Raw genomic sequence first — 17,836 nt, forward strand, 5'->3', positions numbered from 1 at the left:
CCTGCGTCCTCCCCACTCCCTTGGGGCCAAGTTGCCCAGAGCCAGTGGTTTCTGTAGAGGCCGCGGGGACAGTCCCGGGGGTAGGTTGTGGGGTGTGGGAGAAAGAAAATCATAGCTCATCTTGGAGGAGGGCGGCAGGGCAGACATCTGGCAGGACCGGCCAGCAGTCACCGTGTATAGGGGCTGGAACAGGGAGATGGGCAGGGATGGGGCATCTAGTTCCTGGTGCCACACACACCCCCGCCACTGTGCCTACCCTGTGCCGGGTGAGGCTGGACCCCAGAGAGGATACAGCCCTGGCCCAGCTCCTAGGGGGAGACAGAGCTGGACAGGCACTCCCAGACTGTCTCTGGGGTCAGTGCTGGGGCAGGGGGTAGATGCCAAGGTCTTAGAGGATGGGGGGGTCTGGCAGGGGCGAGCAGAGACTTGGGGGGCACTGAAGCTTCATCCTTGATTCCTTCCTCAGGCCCCCAACACTGTCCCTCCTACCAGTCCATCACCTGGACTCCATTTCTTTTTCCTTTTTTTTTTTTTTTTTTTTTTTGAGACGGAGTCTGGCTCTGTCGCCCGGGCTGGAGTGCAGTGGCCAGATCTCAGCTCACTGCAAGCTCCGCCCCCCGGGTTTACGCCATTCTTCTACCTCAGCCTCCCGAGTAGCTGGGACTACAGGCGCCCGCCGCCTCGCCCGGCTAGTTTTTTGTATTTTTTAGTAGAGACAGGGTTTCACCGTGTTCGCCAGGATGGTCTCGATCTCCTGACCTAGTGATCCGCCCGTCTCGGCCTCCCAAAGTGCTGGGATTACAGGCTTGAGCCACCGCGCCCGGCCTCCTTTTTTTTTTTTTTACAGACAGGGTCTTGCTCTGTTGCTCAGGCTGGAGTGCAGTGGCATGATCATGGCTCCCTGCAGCCTGGAACTCCTGTGCTCAAGTGACCCTCTCGCCTCAGCCTCCAGAGTAGCTGGGCCCACAGGCACACACCACCACCATGCCTGGTTAATTTTTGTATTTTTTGTAGACACGGGGTCTTCCTATGCTGCCCAGGCTGGTCTCAAACTTCTGGACTCAAGTGATCCACCTGCCTCGGCCTCCCAAAATGTTAGTATTACAGGCGTGAGTCACTACACCTGGCACAGTTCACTTAAGTGTCTCTTAAAGGTGTCTTTTTTTTTTTTTTTTTTTTTTTGAGATGGCGTCTAGAACCGTTGCCCGGACTCAAGTGCAATGGTGCGATCTTGACTCACTGCAACCTCCACCTCCTGAGTTCAAGCAATTCTCCTGACTCAGCCTCCTGAGTAGCTAGGATTACGGGCGCCCGCCACCACACCCAGCTAGTTTTTTGTATTTTCAGTAGAGACGGGGTTTCATTATGCTGGCCAGGCTGGTCTCGAACTCCTGACCTCGTAATCCGCCCACTTTGACCTCCTAAAGTGTTCTTTTTTTGAGACAGAGTCTTGCTCTGTCGCCCAGGCTGGAGTGCAGTGGCGCAATCTTGGCTCACTGCAAGCTCCGCCTCCCAGGTTCACGCCATTCTCCTGCCTCAGCCTCCCGAGTAGCTGGGACTACAGGTGCGCCCGCCACCTCACCTGGCTAATTTTTTTGTGTGTGTGTGTATTTTTAGTAGAGATGGGGTTTCACGGTGTTAGCCAGGATGGTCTCGATCTCCTGATCTCGTGATCCGCCCTTCTCGGCCTCTCAAAGTGCTGGGATTATAGGCTTGAGCCACCATGCCTGGCCTTTTTTTGTTTTTTTTTTAAGACGGTGTCTCACTCTGTTGCCCAGGCTGGAGTGCAGTGGCATGATCTTGGCTTACTGCCACCTCCGCCTCCTGGGTTCAAGTGATTTCTGGCGAATTTTGTTTTGTTTTGTTTTGTAGAGATGAGGTTTCGCCACGTTGGCCAGGCTGGTCTCAAACTCCTGACCTCAGGTGATCCTCTCGCCTCAGCCTCCCAAAGTGCTGGGATTACAGGTGTGAGCCACCTCATCCAGCGGTGTCCCTTTTCTCGGGCCCAGATCCCATCTCCAGCACCCCTAAATCCTCAGTGCTGACCTCCCAAAGCTGTCCCAGTGCCCTCTGGGAAAGCACCACTGAGGCCCCAGCTTCATTGCTCTAAGAGCCCTCTGGCTCTGCTCAGCCCCCTGTAGCTCCCGAAGCCCCCACGTTCCTCTGACCCCCACGGTCTTGTCCAGTGCCTGAACTCTTGCTCCTGCCTCCTGCACGTGGTCATCCAAGCTTCACCCCTCAGGTGAAGAGACCAGATACCAGCCCCTTGGAGAGCCGTCCCAGTGCCCCTGGACTGGTTGGGCACGACCTTTATGTCCCAGCATTTGACCTGGTTTGGTTAGTTGGGTGTCTCCACCCCTTCACCTGTTTTGTGCCTGGCACAGAGCAGCCCTCGATGTTTGCTGAATGAATGCATGAATAAATGCGTGCATGAATGAATGAATGAATTAATGGAGGGAGGGCATGCAGTCTACACTCCAAGCTGAAATGTGATCAAATGGAGCCATCACAGGTTTTCTGATGAAGGGAGTGTCAAGCACTGAGCTGTGGATCCAGCGTGGGCTGGGGAGTGGGGTAGGTCCCTGAAGACCTCTCAAGGACACTGAACACTTCCCAGCAGCCAGGGGCTCCAGGCTGGAGGAAGGAAAGCCCAGAGTGTGGCCCCTCAGATGGCAAGATCCCCAGGGAGCCCCTGAGGCAGGCGGGCAGCTCATCAATGAATAGAGAACACGTGTCCCTCAATGTCCATTGCTCCTATTGGCTTCAGTAGTAGAATCCCTGATCATAATGGAGCCCATGGCTATCCAGTGGAGACTCATCTTCCAGACTTCCTTGCTGCTGTGTGGGGCTGTGCAACCCAGGCTGGCCAAAAAGGAGTGAGCAGAAGTGTCTTGGGTGACTCCTGGGAAGCTTCTTCATGCTAGGGCTGGAATGTGGACACAATGGCTAGAGCACAAGCAGCCGCCTTGGGCCATGAGGCAGAATCCAGCTGATGACAGGGCAAAGTAATGATGTAGAAGGAGCTAGGGTTCCTGAAGAATGTGTGGCATTGCTTTACCAGCCCTGAACAGTGTCTCTCCAGAGAAAGAGCTAAACCTCCATTTTGCTTAAGCCTCTAGTAATATCTGAATGTAATCTTCACTAACACCCCAGGATTCATTTCTTCTTTTTAAAAAAATTTATGTTGGCTGGGCGCGGTGGCTCAAGCCTGTAATCCTAGCACTTTGGGAGGCTGAGAAGGGCGGATCACGAGGTCAGGAGATCGCGACCATCCTGGCTAACACGGTGAAACCCCGTCTCTACTAAAAAAATACAAAAAAACTAGCCGGGCGAGGTGGCGGGCGCCTGTAGTCCCAGCTACTTGGGAGGCTGAGGCAGGAGAATGGCATGAACCCAGGAGGCGGAGGTTGCAGTGAGCTGAGATCACACCACTGCACTCCAGCCTGGATGATACAGCAAGACCGTGTCCCCCCCAAAAAGAAAGCGAGGGTCCAAGCCATGCAAAAAGCTGCAGGAAAGGAGCTATCAGGCAGTGGGCTCAGCACAGGCAAAGGCCCTGGGGTGGGAATGTGCTCAGCGAGCTCCAGGAACAGCAGGAAGTGGGTGCGCTGCAGGGAGACTGAGTGAGGGGCTGATGTTGCTGGGGAGAGGGGGAGGTGAAAGGGGCCACGTGGAGCCTTGTGGGATGGGTGGATTTCACTCCCAAGGCAAAACGGAGCAGGAAGAGTTGTCACTCTTGGGAAGAGTAGGAGATGGTGACAGCTCCAGGCAGAACCGTCCATGTGGGGTCCCTGCGCTGGTTGTTCAATTTCCCTTCGCTTCTCAGCCCTGTGTCCGCAGCTCTGGGGGCCACAGCCACCTGCCCTCACCCAGGCCCACAGCTGAGCTTACACTCAGCTCTCTTTGCTGTTTACCAACCTCCTTCCGGTCAGGCCCCGTCCCACTTCCTCACTCTCACATCTGAGTGGCCCGCCGGGACAAGATGTTGAAGGAAACTTCACTTTCTGTGGTTTTGGCTCCACTCTCACCCTGCACAGCCGCCTCTGCGTAGGTTTCAATTCCCACCTCCTGCTCAGCTGGGTGCCTCCTCTGGATCCCCCAGCAGAAGCCTGTGCATGGCTGGGCAGCCCCCATGCACCCACCAGCCTCCCACACTGTCATCCCTGGGGCCCGGAGAAAGCTGAAGCGTGGGCCATGAGCAGATGCACTCTGGGAAAATGTGCAGGAGCCCAGCACAGGGACACTAGACTTTCTGGTGCTTTCAAGGCTCTGAGCAGGTCTACAGCGCGGCTGAATCCAGTGCGTGGCCCTGTCAGTGCAGTTGGAGCTCAGCAGAGGGTTGACTTATGTCCCCCAAAGGACATGTCTACATCCTGACCCAGGAAACTCAGCGTGTGACCTTATTCGGAACGCTTATTCCAAATAGGCATTTATTTGGAACTTATTTGGAATACTCATTTGGTATCTTGAGCAATCCTAAATCCAATGAGAGGTGTCCTTTTCAGAAAAGAGGGCTGGGCACAATGGCTTATGCCTGTAATCCCAACACTTTGGCAGGCTGAGGCTGGAGGATCGCTTGATCTCAGGGATTCACGACCAACCTGGGCAGCGTACCAAGACCCTGTCTCTATAAAAAATGTGTACAAGTAGCCAGGCGTGGTGGTGCGCATCTGTAGCGCCAGCTCCTTGGGAGGCTGAGGTGAGAGGATCGCTTTAGCCCAGGAGACGGAGGCTGCAGTGAGCTGTGATTGCACTACTGCACTCCAGCCTGGGTGACACACAGAGACCCTGTCTCAAAAAAATAAATAAATAGGAGCAGAGAACACGCAAGAGAAAGAAGTCCAAGTAAAGACAAGAGACTGGAGTGACACGGCCACAAGCTAAGGAATGCCAAGGACAGGAGGGGCCTGGGATGGGCTCTGTCTCAGAGCCTCCAGAGGGAACCAGCCCTGCCACCACCTTGACCTTGGATTTATTTATTTATTTATTTATTTTTTGAGACGGAGTCTCGCTCTGTCGCCCAGGCTGGAGTGCAGTGGCCGGATCTCAGCTCACTGCAAGCTCCGCCTCCCGGGTTCACGCCATTCTCCTGCCTCAGCCTCCCGAGTAGCTGGGACTACAGGCGCCCGCCCCCTCGCCCGGCTAGTTTTTTGTATTTTTTAGTGGAGACGGGGTTTCACCATGTTAGCCCATGTTGGGATGGTCTCGATCTCCTGACCTCGTGATCCGCCCGTCTCAGCCTCCCAAAGTGCTGGGATTACAGGCTTGAGCCACCGCGCCCGGCTGACCTTGGATTTCTGATCTCTACAGCTAAGGGAGAATAAGACAGAATACATTTGTGTGTGTGTGTGTGTGTGTGTTTTTTTTTTTTAAGACGGAGTTTCACTCTTGTTGCCCAGGCTGGAGTGCAATGGCGCAGTCTTGGCTCACAGCAATCTCCACCTCCCGGGTTCAAGCAATTCTCCTGTCTCAGCTACCCAAGTAGCTGGGATTACAGGTGCATGCCACCACACCCAGCTAATTTTTGTATTTCCAGTAGAGATGGGGTTTTGCCATATTGATCAGGCTGGTCTCAAACTCCTGACCTCAGGTGATCCGCCCGCCTCGGCCTCCCAAAGTGCTGGGTGGAGTGAACCACCATGCCCAGCATTTTTTTTTTTTGAGACGGAGTCTCGCTCTGTCACCCAGGGTGGAGTGCAGTGGCACGATCTCAGCTCACTGCAACCTCTACCTCCCCAGTTCAAGCGATTGTTGTGCCTCAGCCTCCCAAGTAGCTGGGACTACAGGTGCGCACCACCACACCCAAGTAATTTTTATATTTTTAGTAGAGACGAGATTTCACCATGTTGGCCAGGCTAGTCTCAAACTCCTGACCTCAAGTGATCTGCCCACCTCATTCTCCCAAAATGCTGGGATGACAGGTGTGAGCCACCTCGCCCAGCCTATTGTCTTAGGAAATTCATCCATGGCGTCTATGCCCCAGGGGAGCAGGCTCCATCCTCCTCCCCACGGATGAGGGCTGTGGATCAGAACCTGGGCCAGGGTGCCCTCAAGCCTGCTGCCATCAAAGACCACGAGACAGTGCAGACTTCCAGCAACGTTCCTTTTAATATCCGGATGCCCAGAGCCACAGCCTGTGTGTTGAGCCCCGGGCAGGGCTGGTGGCTGGACGCTGTTGGCTTCCAGCAGCAGCACCACCACCAGCTTTTTGAAAGAAGAACCGAGAGCATCGCGGCCAGCAGGGGCCCAGCCCCTGGGGCCGTGTGCCTGGTTCCAATTGCAGCGTCCCTCTGGCCAGCTACAAAGTGGAATGCTTCTCGAAGGGTACGGTCAGGAGTCGGGCGGCTGCCTCGTCCAAGAACCAGCACAGTTTCCCGGTGTGGGGCTGGACCAGGGCGGCAGGCACCGGGTTTTCCTCCTGGTCCTCCAAAATGCGCTGCAGAAGAGGACGGAAGAGTAAAGCCCTGCCTGCGCCCCAGGCGCCGCCCCTCAGCACTCTCCTGGCTCCCTTGCCAAGGATAAGTAAGACTCTTGTACCCTCAAAACGTGACGATGCCCAGCTCAGCTGTCCTAGTGCCAAACAGCAGGGACAGAGTCCCTTCCTTTCTATCCACTATAACTATTTTAATTAATTTATTTATTTTTTTGAGATGGAGTCTCGCTCTGTCGCCCAGGCTGGAGTGCAGTGATGCGATCTTGACTTACTGCAACCTCCGCCTCCCAGGTTCAAGTGATTCTTCTGCCTCAGCCTCCCGAGTAGCTGGGATTACAGGCAAGTGCTACCACGCCCAGCTAACTTTTTTTTTTTTTTTTTGAGACAAAGTCTCAATCTTGTTCCCCAGGCTGGAGTGCAATGGCACGATCTCGGCTCACTGCCACCTCCGCCTCCTGAGTTCAAGCGATTCTCCTGCCTCGACCCCCCCCGAGTTGCTGGGATTATAGGTGCCTGCCACCACACCCGGCTAATTTTTGTATTTTTAATAGAGACGGTTTCACCATGTTGGCCAGGCTGGTCTAGAACTCCTGACCTCAGGTGATCCACCTGACTAGGCTTCCCAAAGTGCTGGGATTACAGATGTGAGCCCCCATGCCTGGCTGTGCCTTTTTATTCATAATACCATGTGACTTTCTTTTCTCTTGATTAGCCTTGTCAGGAGCTTGTCTATCTTTTAGATCTACTTACCATTAAAGTTTAAAATATATTAACTAACTCATTAATTTCTGATTTTAATTTCACTTAGTCCTGCCACTGACTTTTGTAGATTTATATTATTGTCCTTTTTCTAGTTTTTCTTTTTTCTTTTTTTTTTTTTGAGATGGAGTCTCACTCTGTCGCCCAGGCTGGAGTGCAGTAGTGTGATCTCAGCTCACTGCAACCTCCGCCTCCCAGGTTCAAGTGATTCTCCTGCCTCAGCTTCCTGAGTAGCTGGGATTACAGGCGCCCACCACTATGCCCAACTAATTTTTGTTTTTTTAGCAGAGATGGGGTTTCACCAGGTTGGCCAGGCTGATCTGGAACTCCTGACCTCAGGTGATCCACCCGCCTTGGCCTCCCAAATGCTGGGCTTATAGGTATGAGCCACCGTGCCCAACCTATTATTGTCCTTTTTCTAATTCTATAGGAAAGCACTTTATTTATTTATTTCAATGGTTTGCTACTTAATAATTTTTTAAAAATGCATTTGAATGCTATTAATTTACCTCTGAGTGCAGCTTTGGCCTCATCTCATCAAGTTCATTTCATAGCGGTTAATACCTAACTAGCCTTTAATTGTAATTTCCTTTTTTATTTTTTCCTTTTTTTCTAATTGCAATTTCAAGTTCCCTTTCAACCCAAGAATGACTGAGTTTTCTTCAGATCTGATGCTTCAGCACAATAATGTCTGGGGCCATTACCTGTTCCTGGGGCCCACATGCCCATGAACTTCCCAGGACTAGAACCCTCTGCTGTTACCTTCAGAATAGCCGCCTTGCCTTCTCCGGTTGCCACAAAGATGACAGTTCGTGCTGCATTCAGGACAGGTAGCGTGAGGGTCACACGCTGTGGCGGTGGCTTCGGGGAGTCACTGATGGGAGCCACAATCTTCTCCCGCTCCTTGGGGAGGAAGCCCAGGGATGGAGGCAGAAGGACAATGTCACTTCAGCTTTTTAGACACTTACATACACCAGGCCTGGTCCAGCCACCATTCCATCCCATCCTAACAATCCCATGGTGGGTAGTTTAAGGTCCTTGTTTTAAGGGGCTGAACTGAGACCTGGAAAGGTTGAGCCCAGCAGGCAGGTACACTGGTGGAGGCTGACTTGAACCCCGGCTCTAGACACCCCACCCTGCAGGTGGCCCTCCCTCTGGAAGTCCCAGATGTTAGGGACTGGGCTCAGGACTAGGGCGGAACCCCGCATTGAAGTGCTCACCTGCAGGAGGGGGTGGTCTGGGAAGAGTGAGCAGGTGTGGCCATCAGGGCCCACCCCCAGGATTAGCAGGTCGAAAACTGGGATGGAGTCCCCTTGGAATGCCTGGGTATGGGGAGAAGACAGTCTTGAGAGGTTGTAGGCGGCAGGGGCGGGGGAGACTCAGAGGACACAGAGACCGTTGTCAGATAAAAAAATACAAGTAGCTGTGGCTCAGTGTGGTGTGGCTCACGCCTGAAATCTCAGCAATTTGGGAGGCCTAAGTGGGCGGATCACGAGGTCAGGAGTCCAAGACCAGCTTGGCCAACATAGTGAAACCCTGTCTCTACTAAAAATATAAAAATTAGCCGGGCATGGTGGCAGGCGCCTGTAGTCCCAGATACTTGGGAGGCTGAGGCAGGAGAATTAATTGAGCTCGGGAGGCAGAGGTTGCAGTGAGCTGAAATTGCATCACTGCACTCCAGCCCAGGTGAGAGAGTGAGACTCCGTCTCAAAAAAAAAAAAAAAAAGGCCAGGCACGGTGGCTCACGCCTGTAATCCCAGCACTTTGGGAGGCCGAGACGGGTGGATCATGAGGTCAGGAGATCGAGACCATCCTGGCTAATATGGTGAAACCCCGTCTCTACTGAAAAATATAAAAAATTAGCCAGCTGCGGTGGCGGGCGCCTGTAGTCCCAGCTACTCAGGAGGCTGAGGCAGAAGAATAGCATGAACCCGGGAGGTGAAGCTTGCAGTGAGCCAAGATTGCGCCACTGCACTCCAGCCTGGGCAACAAAGCGATACTCCGTCTCAATACAAGTAGCTGTAACACAGGAAACCGTGCTCAACCTAGCCTGTGATCAAAGCCACACCCATCATATTTCACCAAGATGTGAGGACCCAGGCCTGTTACCTGGGCAACAGAGGCTGGGTGGCCTTCAGGCTTCCCAGGGCAGGGCTGTGGCCTTGAAGAGGGGATTCCTCAAAGGGATCTGCCAGTTATCCCTGGGGCAGTTCCTGCTGGTGACAATCAGAAGGCCGCTCTGTTGCCTGGGGTGTGGCCACTTCGTGGATGTGACTCCCTTGCAGCCGCTCCTTGGGGCTCACCTGTCTCAGCTTCTTGGCGTAGTCCTCAGCCGCCTCCTCCACAGGCAGCTCGGGGTTAATGGTGATCACCTGGCTTTCTGGGATCGGCAATCTGGAGAGAAGATGCGTCTGCAGCCAACAGAGGGACAGTGTCACCAACAGTAACGTGACCACCTGGATCCTCCAGGGAGGCTATGACATTACTGTCATAACACTCATTTACAGATGGGGAGACTGAGGCATGGGGAGGCTGGCGCATTTGTGCAAGGTCCTTCGGTTGGTGAGTGACACTTTGGTTGGTGAGTCACCTCTGGAATGCTGGAAGCCAGGATCCTAAGCCCTGGGTGATGCCGCCTCTCAGGGCACAGGAGGTTCAAGGGCAAGAGGGAGCCCTGCTGCTCTTGGGGGGCTGGACAAGAGGGCGGCTCTCCTGGGTGAATCGAGATCATGGTGGTTCCTGCTGGGGCCAGCATTCCAACAGGAGTCTTTCAATTCCGTTGTATTTGAGGGGTTTCCTGGCCACAGCCTGCACGTGTCTAGCCAGCCCATTGTCCTGTTTCAAAGCCTCCAGGGTCCCACGGCCCTTGGGATAAAACTCAGCCCCTCACAGCCTTCCTTGGAGAAGCGTGACCTTCTTCATCCCCACCCTCCCTCCTGACGCTGCCTGGGAAACTCCTATACATCCCTCAGGCCACCTCCTCCGACAGCCACCCCCGCCTGCACCTGCCCCACTATAGGGAGTGGGGGCCAGGTTTGCCCAGGCCCAGCACTTGTGGCCAACGCACAGTAGATGCCCTGGCCTGTGAATGGTGGAGGAGTTGGCAGCAGATTTAACTCAAAAGCACTTGGAGTCAGGCCTCCTGCAAGGAGAAAGCTGCAGCCCTATCCCGCTGAGATGCGCCTGGGGGGTCCTGATCTGCTCTGAGACGGCTTCCATGTCTCAGTGCCTCACTGTTGTGCAGTCTAGCTCAGTGAGCTGAGGCAATGCTAAGGTGAGCCACAAAGTAAACGCAGGGGCTGACTGCCTTGAATGCTGAGGAGTATGAGCTCCACATTGAGGGCACTGGGGAGCCAAGGAGGGTGTGTGAGCTGGGGAGGGACACAATCATATCCATAGTTGGAAAGACCGCTCTGCTTTGTCCAAGTTCCCTGTGTTAGTCTATGCAGGCTGCTATCACAAAACACCATAAACTTGAGGCTTATAAACATCAGAAAATGGCCAGGCATGGTGGCTCACGGCTGTAATCCCAGCACTTTGGGAGGCTGAGGTGGGACAATCGGTTGAGCCCAGGAGTTTGAGACCAGCCTGGGCAGCACAGTGAGACTTCATATTTACTTTAAAAATTAGCAGCCTCACACGGTGGCTCATGCCTGTAATCCCAGCATTTTGGGAGGCCGAGGCGGGCGGATCACCTGAGGTCAGGAGTTCGAGACCAGCCTGACTAACATGGAGAAACCCTAAATACAAAAAACCTTAAATACAAAATCTACTAAAAATACAAAATTAGCTGGGCGTGGTGGTGAATGCCTGCAATCAATCCCAGCTACGTGGGAGGCTGAAGCAGGAGAATCACTTGAACCCGGGAGGCAGAGGTTGCGGTGAGCTGAGATCGCGCCATTGCACTCCAGCCTGGGCAACAAGGGCGAAACTCCGACCCAAAAAAAAAAAAAAAAAACCAAAAAAACCACAGCTGGGCCTAGTGGTGTACACCTGTGGTCCCAGCTAATGAGGAGGCTGAGGCAGGAGGATTGATAGAGCCCAGGAGTTGAAAGCTGCAGTAAGCCATGATCGTGCCTCTGCACTCTAGCCTGGGTAACACAGCAAGATCCTATCTCGAAAAAAGAAAGAAAAGGAAAGGAAAAGAAAAGAAAGTATAGGAAGGAAGGAAAGAGGGGGGATGGAGGGAAGGAAGGGAGGGAGGGAGGGAGGGAGGGAAAGGAAACAGGGTCTTTCCAGATGTAATTAGTTAAGAACAAGTCATAGTGGATTAGTGTAGGTCCTAAGTCCAATGACTGGCATCCTTATATAAGACGAGAAGACACACAGAATCCGAGAAGGCCGTGTGCAGACAGAGGCAGGAACTGGAATGATGTGACCCCAAGACAAGGAACGCCCAGAGCCCCCAGAAGATGGAGGAGAAAATGAAGGATCCTCCCAAAGAGCTTTCAGATGGGGCATGACCCCATCAACACCTTGATTTCAGACTTCTGGCCTCTAGAACGGTGAGAGAATAAATTCCTGTGGTTTTAAGCCGCTCAGTTTGTGGTCATTTGTTATGTAGCCCTAGGGAACCAATACAATTCCCCTCACAGAGAACTGGCAGAAGGAGCAAGTCCTGGCTCCAGATTTTTTCCCATCACACGGCCTTGGCCTTGGCTGAGCCCTCATGCCGCAGCTTGACCACAGCCAGCTCCTGCACGTGCTCCAGCTCTCAGCTCAAATGGCACCTTCTCAGGACCTCCCACCCCATAGCCCTTGATGAATGCTCACTCCCTATTCACTAGCACTCTGCAGCATTTCACAATTATTTATTTATTTATTTAGAGACACAGTCTCAACTGTCACCCAGGCTGGAGTGCAGTGGCACGATCTCAGCTCACTGCTCCTACATTCAAGCGATTCTCCTGCCTCAGCCTCCCCCGTAGCTGGGATTACAGGCGCGCGCCACCACACCCAGCTAACTTTGGTATTTTTAGTAGAGATGGGGTCTCACCATGTTGGCTAGGCTGGTCTCCAACACCTGACCTCAGGAGATCCGCCCTCCTCGGCCTCCCAAAGTGCTGGGATTACAGGCACGAGCCACCACACCTGGCCAAAAACCCGCTTTTTTTTCCTTTAAGACAAAGTCTCGCTCTGTTGCCCAGGTTGGAGTGTAATGGCATGATCTCCACTCACTGCAATCTCCACCTCCCGGATTCTCCTGCCTCAGTCTCCCGAGCAGCTGGGATTACAGGCACGCACCACCACGCCTGGCTAATTTTTGTATTTTTAGTAGAGCCAGGTTTCACCATATTGGTCACGTTGGTCTCAAACTCCTGACCTCGTGATCTGCCTGCCTCAGCCTCCCAAAGTGCTGGGATTACAAGCATGAGCCACCGCGCCCAGCCAATTTTTGTATTTTTTTTTTTTAGTAGAGACGGGGTTTTGCCACGTTGGCCAGGCTGGTCTCCAAATCCTGACCTCAGGTGATCCACCCACCTCAGCCTCCCAAAGTGCTGGGATTACAGGTGTGAGCCACCGTGCCCGGGCAAAACCCGCTTTTTAATGATGCTCTTGGAAAACACACACAGGAAGGCGAAAGTTAAATGTGTCCCCAACTACGAAGTCAGATGAGGCAGGATCACACCCTGGCTGCCCCTCTGGTCACTAGATGCCTTGGGCAGGTAAGCTCTCCTCTTCTGGCCTCAGTTTCTCCATCTGTAAAATGGGTGTAACATCTCATAGGCTGTGGTACGGATTCATGAATTGATGCATATAAAGCATTCAGTAAGCCTTTTCTCTTAATAAAAAACCCACAAAGCCATCATCAGCTCAAGATTCTATGCAAAGAGAAGACGACACACCCAGCATGGGGTGTCCCTTGACTCTGCCAGGCTCAGGTGACTTGAGGTTCCTGGTCTTTGAGCCCGCCCCTCCCACTCTTCCCTTGGCCAGACCAAGGCTCCTCCAAGCCTCAGTTTCCCTGTCTATAAAAAGAGCGCGTTCCTCTGATTCTATAGAATCCTTAGGCTCAATTCCAAAGATAAAGAGCCTGGAAGCAGAGCCATCAGAGCGGCAAAGCTGCCCAGGGATCCTCGAGAACTCGCCGGGGTTAGAGATCATGACCCTGAGACTCAGGCTCTACACCCGATTCCTCGTGCCCCTGTCCGCTACGGGGCTGAGTTATGGGCATCGTATTGACATGGGCCACTCGGATTCCCTTCCAGGCCCTTGCCCGTGCCGTTCCTTCTGCCTGGCCACCGGATGAAGCATGAAGACGGACTACAAGTAGACCATTCCTGCCCAGATAAATGCAGAGGGCGCAGTGAGATCCTGCGGGACCCACTGTAGGCGGGGTTCAGGCGGAGGGCGAGCCCAGTCGGCAAGACCCCCAGCGGCCCCCGTAGCCGAGGTGCAGGGAGTGGGCGTGGCCCTCTCGGCATGACCCCCCAGGAGCCCCGTAGCCGAAGTGCAAGCGGTGGGCGCGGCCTTCTTGGCATGACCCCCAGCGGCCCACATAGTCGAGGTGCAGGCAGTGGGCACGGCCCTCTTGGCATGATACCCAGTGACCCCGTAGCCGAGGTGCAGGCAGTGGGCTCGGCCCTCTCGGCGTGACTCCCAACGGCCCCCGTAACCGAGGTGCAGGCAGTGGGCGCGGCCCTCTCGGCATGGCCCCCGGCGGCCTCCGTAGCTGGGGTGTAGGTGGTAGCTGTGGCCCTCTCGGCGTGACCCCCGGCGGCCCCCGTAGCTCTCACCCGGTAGAGGCCGTACGTGCTCTCGGCGTTATCGAAGGGCACGAGGCGCTCGTCGCAGAAGCCCAGCGTCCAGCGCGCTAGGCTGACTGGCCCGGCCGGGGCGACGGCGGCGGGCAACTCGCGGGCTAGCATCGAGACGAGGCTCCCGCCCGACAGGCCGAGCGCGAAACGGGCGCGGGACCCCGCCAGGCAGCATGCTGCGCGCTGGGCCACCAGCTGCGCTAGCGACGCACCCAGCTCCTGGGGGCTCGAGAACACCGAGATGAGGCCCGGGGCCGGCGCGGCCATGGCGAGGGCGGCGGCGGGGAGGCGGAAGCGCTCCCGACGGCCGCTAGTACGCCTGCGCAAGGGCCGGCCCTGCTACTCGGCTTCGAGTACTTTGGACGATTGCCTTTGGTACATGCGCAATGAGGCAAGTGAAGCACTGCGAGTGTCGGGTGGTCGGTCCGGCCCTACCCATTGAATCTTTCTCTGCTGTGGCTGAGTCGAAGTGAGTTCGGGAAGCCAGTGCGCGAATGCTCAATCTTGCGGTATCAGGGAGTGCTAGAGAGGGGAGCTCAAGAAGAGGATGTCCTTTCGAGGTGGCAGGGATTTTCTGGAGGAGGGCGTATTTTGACGAGTTTTAAAATTCCTGCACCTTTAAACATATTTATCTTGTTGCTAGTTGTTGTCCACCCCCGTTAATTAAAATATAAGCCCCATAAACTTACGGATATTGTTTTTTTCACTTAATGCCTCGTAAGCTTCCTGAACTATGCTTGGCACAAAGTAGGGTATGAGGCCGAGCGCAGTGGCTCATGCTTGTAATCCCAGCCCTTTGGGAGGCCGAAGTGGGCGGATCACCCGAGGTCGGGAGTTCCAGACCAGCCTGGCCAACATGGTGAAATCCCGTCTCTACTAAAAATTTAAAAAATTAGCCGGGCGTAGTGGCGCGTGCCTGTAATCCCAGCTACTCGGGAGGCTTAGGCAGGAGAATCGCTTGAACCCGGGAGGCGGAGGTTGCAGTGAGCCGAGATCATGCCACTGCACTCCAGCTTGGGCGACAGAGCAAGACTCCATCTCAGAAAAAAGTACGGGATGAAAATATGCTTGTTGAATTTTTTTGTTTGTTTAACTTTTTCCGGGGGTACGGGCTCCATATATATATGGTCTAGGCTGGTCTTGAACTCCTGGGTTCAAGCGATCTTCCCGCCTCGGCCTCCCAAAGTAGTAGCATTCAGGCAAGAGCTACCGCGCCTGGCCATGCCTATTGAAGTTCTTAGAGCTAACGCTCCTAGTGTGCTGTTGTGTACCTCTGAGTGCCCAGAAAGGCCTCCAATCGAGTTCTTGCCTGGACAGAGGGCTGAAAGGGGAAGAAGGCCTGGTGGACCTGGGGAGGCAGGGCCACTTCTGAGAGTGGGACATTTCAGTGAGGTGTGTAAGCACAGTTCAGCTCACACAGGTAGTGGATTTTAAAATCAGTAGCAAATTAAGAAAACGATTCCATTTACCATAGCATCATAAAGAATAAAGCAGGAATAAATTTAATGAAAGAAGTACAAGACCGTGTTCATTGAGAGCTGTAGCTGGGCTTGGTGGCTCACACCTGTAATCCCAGCACTTTGGGAAGCCAAGGCTGGACCTGGTGGCAGCTGCCTGTGGTCCCAGCTACTTGGGAGGCTGTGGTGGGAGGATCACTTGAGCCCAGGAGGCTAAGGCTGCAGTGAGCTGTGTTCCTGCCACTCCACTCCAGCCTGGGCAATAGAGTGAGACCCTGTCTCAGAACAAGCAAAATAACTAAAACTTTGCTGAAAAAAATACTAAAGATGATCTAAATAAATGGTAAGACTTCCACGTTCATGGATTGGAAAGCATAATATTGTTAAGATGGCAGTACTCCACAAATTGGTCTACAGATGCAATGTAATCCCTTTCAAATTTACAGTGTTTTTGTTGAAATTGACAAATTGATCCTAAAATCCATAATAAATTGCAAATGGCCCCCAAATAGCCAAAACAATTTTGTATAGGAGGACTCATACTTTCTCATTTCAAACTTAATAAAAAGGTACAGTAATCAGAACAGCGTGGTATTGGCATAAGGATAGACATACAAATAAATGATTGGAACTGATGCAGAAATAAACCCATACATATATGGTCAACTCATCTTTGGCAACTGTGCCAGGACTATTCAAAAAGAAAGGAGGGCTGGGTGTGGTGGCTCACACCTGTAATTCCAGCACTTTGGGAGGCTGAGGTGGGCGGATCACCTGAGGTCGGGAGTTCAAGACCAGCCTGACCAACACGGAGAAACACCGTCTCTACTAAAAATACAAAAAATTAGCCCAGCGTGGCGGCGTGTGCCTGCAATCCCAGCTACTCGGGAGGCTGAGGCAGGAGAATGGCTTGAACCTGGGAGGCGGAGGCTGCAGTGAGTCAGATTGCACCACTGCACTCCAGCCTAGGTGACAGAGACTCCATCTCAAAAAAAAAAAAAAAAAAAAAAAAAAAAGCACTTGCTCACCTGCACGCAAGGGTCACCCACTTAGTGCCCTCTCCCAGCAAAAGCTCTGTCCCCTCCTGTCCCGAGATAGAGACAACAAACAGGAGGCCAACATTATGACACGGGGAGGGGGACAGTAGAGGTGAGTCAGTTGAGAGTACAGTAGTCCCCGCTTAGTCAAAGTTTCTTTCTGAGGTTTCCACAGTTCAAACATATTACATGGAAAATTCCAGAAATAAGCAATTCATAAGTTTTAAATTGCGTGCTGTTCTGAGGAGCATAATGAAATCTTGGACTGCCTTGCTCCGTCCCTCTCTGTCGCGCCCAGGGTCATGAATCACCCCTTTGTCCAGAAGATCCATGCTGGAGACACCAATCCCTCCACGCCCACTCATTTGTCACTTAGTAGCCTCCTGGTTATGAGATCCAAAAACCAGTATAAATTGGACACGGTGACTCACACCTGTTATCCCAGCACTTTGGGAGGCCAAGGCAGGAGGATGGCTTGAGCCCAGGAGTTATAGACCACTCTGGGCAATCCAGTGGGACCTCATCTCTGCAGACAAATCAAAAAATTAGCTGGGGCCGGGCGCGGTGGCTCAAGCCTGTAATCCCAGCACTTTGGGAGGCCAAGGTGGGCGGATCACAAGGTCAGGAGATCGAGACCACAGTGAAACCCCGTCTCTACTAAAAATACAAAAAATTAGCCGGGCGCGGTGGCGGGCGCCTGTAGTCCCAGCTACTCAGGAGGCTGAGGCAGGAGAATGGCGGGAACCCGGGAGGCGGAGCCTGCAGTGAGCCGAGATCGCGCCACTGCACTCCAGCCTGGGCGACAGCGTGAGACTCCGTCTCAAAAAAAAAAAAAAAAAAAATTAGCTGGGCGTGATGGTGCACATCTGTAGTCTCAGCCATGCAGGAGGCTGATGGATGATTGATTGAGTGTGGGAGGTCAAGGCTGCAGTGAGCCATGATCATGCCACTGTACTCCGGTCTGGGCAACAGAATAAGACCTTGTCTTAAAAATAAATAAATTAGGCCGGGCGCGGTGGCTGACGCCTGTAATTCCAGCACTTTGGGAGGCCGAGGCGGGCGGATCACGAGGTCAGGAGATCGAGACTCATCTTGGCTAACACGGTGAAACCCTGTCTCTACTAAAAATACAAAAAATTAACCGGGCGCCTCTAGTCCCAGCTACTCGGGAGGCTGAGACAGGAGAATGGCGTGAACCCAGGAGGCGGAGCTTGCAGTGAGCCGAGATCGTGCCACTGCACTCCAGCCTGGGAGACAGCAGGACTCCGTCTCAAAAATAAATAAATTAATTAATTAAAATTAGAAAGGGAGGAAAGGATGAAGGAAAGAAAGGAAAGGAGGGAGGGAGGAAGGGAAAGAAAAAGAGAAGGAAAGGAAAGGAAGAAAACAAAA

The 17,836-nt window shown here is 53.4% G+C and overlaps 1 protein-coding gene across 1 annotated transcript in view; it reads left to right on the top strand.

Annotated features, from left to right (window-relative positions):
- Positions 1-17,836, top strand: part of BST2 (bone marrow stromal cell antigen 2) — a 365,601-nt gene that overhangs the window by 230,772 nt on the left and 116,993 nt on the right. The window lies entirely within an intron of this gene.

The sequence above is a fragment of the Macaca thibetana genome, chromosome 19 (genome assembly GCF_024542745.1).
Source record: "Macaca thibetana thibetana isolate TM-01 chromosome 19, ASM2454274v1, whole genome shotgun sequence".
Lineage (NCBI taxonomy): Eukaryota > Metazoa > Chordata > Mammalia > Primates > Cercopithecidae > Macaca > Macaca thibetana.